Genomic DNA, 6,000 nt, shown 5'->3' with positions numbered 1-6,000 from the left:
TCATTTTTAGCTAAACTGATTTCAGCTGTTTTCTACAGCATTTAGCCACAGATATTGGTGTTAACTGAACAACACATGCTCAGAATTCTTCTGAGACGGGAAGGAGAAGGGGTGGTAATTAAGGAAACAATACAATCTTCTGTTTTGATTTTATTTATTTATTAGTTCATCAAGGATCTGATTAAAGGAAACAGTAGTCAGAAGTAGGTTGGTTTAAAATTTATTTCCTAAAGCAATTATGTAGAACCAGGGTGGATGTTGACAGTTTTATGGAAGAAGTTGTATAAGTCAAGTCATGTTAAATATCTGTACTGCAAGATACTCAGCTACTAGTAGCAGGGATCAATATTTAAGGATAAATAAATTCTAGACTAAAGTTTCTTCTGCTCTTGATAGTACTCCAATAATTTACTGAAAATGTAAGGTTAAGCATACTTTAGCTTTCCCTAGAAGGCAACCAAGTTTATCAGTGCAGTGAGTGTTGTTGGGTCTGAAGTGGCAAAAGAGACAAGGACATTCAACTACTCTGAAGATATGTTAAGGCAGGATACCAAAGCTGAGTGTTACACAAATCTTCACAACAGTTACTTCTCAGTTAGTGTCAGGGTTTAACCCCAGCCAGCAATTAAGCACCACATAGCCCTTCAGTCATTTGTCCCCCCTCCCAGTGGAATGAGGAGGAGAATAAAAAAAAAAGCAAAACTCGTGGGTTAAGAATGGTTTAATAACTGAAATAAAAAATGAAATATAGTAGTAATAATAAAGGAAGATAACAAAAAAAGAGTGATATAAACCCCAAGAAAGAACAAGTGATGCACAATGCAATTGCTCACCACCTGCTGACTGATGCCTGAGCAGCGATCAGCCCCTCCTGACCAACTCCCCCCAGTTTCTATACTGAGCATGTCAGTCTATGGTATGGAATATCCCTTTGGCTGGTTCGGGTCAGCTCTCCTGGCCGTGCTCCCTCCCAGCTCCTTGTGCTCCTGCTGCTGGCAGAGCACGGGAAACTGAAAAATCCTTAACTTAGGATAAGCGCTACTTAACAAACTGTTTTTTTAGTTGTTGCTATCAACTTTTTTGTCACACTAAATCCAAAACACACTGTACCAGCTACTAGGAAGAAAATTAACTCTATCCCAGCTGAAACCAGGACAAAGGGTCAGTCTGAAGACATAAATTTGTTGGTCTGCATTTTCTTCCTTACTCTCTGGGAAATTCTCTTATTGGTGTTCAGCAAATTTAATATGTGCTCTCAAAAGGAGAGATGGTCTCCACTTCCTGTAGGAATCGATTCTTTGCTGAGCTTACCTGACTGGGAGGAGGAGTTCATTGCCCACATGTTGCCAATAACTTTTTTTTTTCCCCCCAAACTCTGTCTAAATATGTTGAGTCCTCATTTAGAGCTTAAAGTTAAGACTAGGACTGCAGAAAGATTCTTTTCTACAGTTTGTTACTGGGGCCTGGGAGTTCATTAATGATTCAAATAGTGGAAGTATTGTGCTGTAAAATGAAGCAAAGTTCATGTATATGGTGCTTATCAGAGATTTAACTAGATATTTTTATTTAGGAATGCTGAGTCAGCTTCCAGAGCTAATTAAAGTTATAAATGTGGATACATAGATAATCATAAATGCATTTGTTGATTACAAGCCCAGAGCAATGCTAATTTGCTTGCAAGGGGATTTTTAAAGACCGGTGAACAAAATAGGGCTGCAATTCAGTTTTAGTGTTCAGTATCTCCAAGATTAGACCACAAGCAACATAAAGCATGAATAAGATGTGAGATCCTTTTAGCAGCCAAATACAGCCTCATAAATGCATCCAAGTAAAGTTATGACAATTTCAATGAAATAAATATGCAACTCTATTTACTGTGTGGATTCATATGTGAATCAGTGTTATATACCTGTTTTTAATTTATAGTGTAACAAACAGAAGGTTACATCTCAGGATCTGTGTACAATTTTTTCTTACATCTTCATTGTTCTTATGAGCTTAATTCCATACAATCTTTTGTATTAAACAAGAATTATGCTATACAGAGACAATTAGTGCTTTTATTACTCTATTTATTTATCATGTAGAGTATGCTATTGTCATTAACTTTTCTGTACTCTTAAAAAAAATGTATAGTGCTCACAAGCTGCAGAAAACCAATTATGAAGATGTGATTCATAGCTTACTCTAAAGTAGTTATTAATTTGATGTACTCTATTTTAGTAAACTTCAGTCCTCAAATGAGGTTTTACCAAAGTAACACTGAAAACTCTTGAGTCATGCCAATGAGAGCTCATAATGCTTAGGCTTTTTATAGCCAAGCTGAACAAAATACAGAACTAAAGTATTGCTTGCTTCTGACTTGCACTAATTCCTATAGCTTAATCAATTTGTTGTGGGTACCAAGCAGAACAGACCTATACTGAAAAACAGAGCTACACCAACCACAGGAAGGGGGAGGGAAGAGAGAGTGTCTGGAAGTGCTACATCTTTCTACCCGATATTATACCTAACTCTCTATAGTTAGGAATGAAAGTATTGTGTTCTGTAATTTAAAAAAATTTCCTCTCTTGGCTAAGCAGAAAACTGTTTGTTCTTGGTTGCTATGGAATAGGAACTCTGAAATTCTTCTTCTCCAAGTCTTAAATCTAACCTGATAAAATTCCTATTTTTAAAATACTTTTATGCTATATAAATACTATAATATATATTTATAATAAATATTATAGCCACAGAACAGTAAATTTTATACTGCCTTGTACTTTGATCAGTTGAATCTGTAACTTTGAAAGACTAACCTATCTATCTATTTAATTATAACTCTCGTTTAGTGTAAAACCTAAATCTTCTAAGTCCTAGTTGACGCAGTCAGGGGTAGGGAGGGTTATCATAAGGCATCAGTGTTTCGAGGTCTTTGTTTGGAGGGCCACAATACTCTTGGTGATAGTCCTCAATCCTAGAGTTTGCCTGGGGCCATTTTTGAATGTTTTCCTATTGCAGCCTGCCTTTCTCCCTGCTTCCCAAAGTTTGGGAGCCATATGCGGCCACACCCCAGCCCCATTATCCCAGAGGGGTTGGGGTTTTTTTCCTGGCAGTGACTAGGTAGGGATGCCAGCCCCCTGCCCTGGGCATTCCCGGAGCAGAGCCAGCGTAGGGAAGGCACAGGCATGTGGCCACCAGGCAATTGCTGCCGTGGCTAAAACCATCTCCTGCCAAGGCTGGGCCAGACACGTCCTGAGACCCCGGTGCTGCTAGCTTTCTGCCAATACTCTGGCTTTTTAGCAGAAATGGCGAAATAAATTTCTGGGCTATGCAAGTACTTCAGCTTTAATAGCAGTGAGCTACCTAGACATTTCTTTTACCCCTGGAAATGTTTTGCAATTTTTATTGACTTATTTTTTTTTATAACAGAAGTAATGAATTTCTTTTTTCTGTCATCTAGAACCAACATTATTAAGAACATGTTTACTTGTCTCAGCATGATGCATCATACTATTATGTGTTTCTACAGAAAATACGAAATCTTGACAGTAGTTTGGAGTACTTCCTTTGGTACTTTCCAATCAAGGATTAGAAAAGAAATGTTCTCAAACATGCCAGTCAGTCTACCCACTGCCACACTTTTTTGGAAATAGATTCAGCCAGTCAGGAATATCCAATTACTGAATGACATGTGTTTCAGTGTTTAAGCCCAGAATGTAATTCTGTTTTGTGCATGTGCTGACACTTGCTTGTAGACTTGTAGTGTGATTGCCAGGGATATTTTCCACCAGCAATACAATCTGGGCACACTGCTCATGGAAAATGTTTGAGATTTCTCTTACTGCAATACAAGGAATTAAGACAAGTTCAACAATTCCTTGTATTAGCTCTGTAGATGTGTGAGTTCGCTGCCTCATACCAAAGATCTGTGTAGCCTTGTTTGTTGTCCTGTTACACAAGTGAATGCGTAAACAAACAGCAAGGGGACAAGGGACAGGACCAACATATGCAATGCACCTCTCCTTCACACTTTCCTAGACCCCCAACTATTTTCAGGAGTTTTTCTATGCCTGGCAAAGGTTTGTCTATTTAGTCACTCTCTGATTCTGATTTCAAATATTTGTCTAGTTTCTCCTTGAACACTTATAATCTCCTTCCGGTCACTATGTCCTCCGCAAGGAGTTTCATAAGTCTACTACACTCTGTGTGAAATTACGTTAAATAAAAACCACTTGCTCACTCTGTTTCAGTGGGTAGGTAAGCTACCTAAAAACAGTCACCAGAGAACAAGCTTAAGACAAACCACTCCAAGTTTCAAACATTTCTTCAAGAGCCAAAAAGAATATGCTGGTAAGAATTGGACTATGGTCTAAAATATCCAGATGAGAAAACTTTCACGGAACTTGTTGGTTATGTTTAGCATGCTGGAACAGGAATACTTGCCCCAAATGTAGTATGTGAACTAATTCTTCCTATCCTTCAGTCGTCAGATGTTTACTTTCTTCTGTGTATTGTGTAACAGTGGACCCCGACACCTATAAATTTTCATTAAAAGATTTTTCATTTCTTATTTTTTTCATAATATTTTCCATTTATTAATATGATATACAAAGATAGGCAGCTTTTGGCTTGCTGCTACTTTACTTTCCACATACAACTGCCGCTTTGCTTCTCTTATTCAAATATTTGATGAAAGGTAGCATTGTGCTACAGATTTAATGGTTCACTGATCCTACTATAACTTAAGTTAGATAATCCCTCAGCTGAATCTGCAGAATACGAAGTAATTTAAAACAAAAGCTACAGGCGATTGGTATTCTCTCTTGTTTTAGCCTTTCTTGCCTAAGCAATCAATGGCCCAGAAGAATAAGGCATAGTAGATTCACTTTTGAAAACTGACACCAAGATGATAATTGACATAAACCTGCATTTTTTTAATGGCTTAAATTAGCAGTTAAAGCAAGAATTTTTTTATCTTAGTTTAAGAACAAGGTAATAAATATTCAAGGAAAACAATGTTTCCATTTTCTTTGAAATGTCTGAACATATCTTAAAAAATCTTGTTTATCCCTTTCACTAATAAAAATTACAGGTAAAAGGGGGTGAGGGGTACAACAATGATATTGTTCCTGTAAAACTAACATATGACAATGCCTCTGTCTAGAATTCCAGTGGTGAGGTAATAGATCTTAATTACTAACATAGGATTTCCCCAACTTTTTATCAGCCAAGTAAGTTTGCTTTTCAGACTTTTCAAATCCGACTATTTATTCTAATTGAGTGCCTTATTCTGAAATTAACATATCTGGATCATAACACTCCTTTTAGATGGTAAAAATGCATCTTCAGAAGTGTCTCTGTAGGTATTTCAGCACATGATGAGTTAACCAAAATCATTCCACATAATTGCAGGTAAGAGTTTAAGTCTTTCTCATCTGGCAGTCTAAAATCTCAGAACTACTGCATCTTAATATGGTCTCTTGCCTCCAAGATCCTGTTTAAAGGATTATTGCCTTCTCTAGGTAGCCTTCAGTCACTTCTTAAAATAAACCATTTTCTTATTCTGTAACCAAAACTAAAATGCTTTACAAAAGTAGTTGTGTGCACTCACAGTGTAGACAGCGTTTGAAATGTCTGTTCTAACCACAAAAACTGCCTCGCCTGTTTTCCAGGGAATTGTAGTCATGGCAGCCAGTTAAGGCCAATGAAAGAAACTGATACTTGCCTCTATGGTTACATCAAGTAAAAATATAAACTTATCTGTAGTATAGCTCTTAATCAGTGAACACTGTTGGTTAAAATTCACTCCTGTTCACCTGTTACAGGTGCTTTGTGTGTGAAAACTCAGTGCTGGAAATCACAGGTTAATAATTCTTTCAGTTCTTGGAAAGGAGAGCAAAGGACATTACTTCTAATCGGTTATCCACTTACTTGTACTCAAATTGTGAGAGTGGAAGACTGCACGACGTGCTTGTCTCCAGATATAGGACTGTCTGCACCAACTGGTGGGTGGGACGA

The sequence above is a fragment of the Haliaeetus leucocephalus genome, unplaced genomic scaffold (genome assembly GCF_000737465.1).
Source record: "Haliaeetus leucocephalus isolate CR32 unplaced genomic scaffold, Haliaeetus_leucocephalus-4.0 Scaffold328, whole genome shotgun sequence".
NCBI classification, from domain to species: Eukaryota; Metazoa; Chordata; class Aves; order Accipitriformes; family Accipitridae; genus Haliaeetus; species Haliaeetus leucocephalus.
This window is presented reverse-complemented; position numbering follows the sequence as displayed.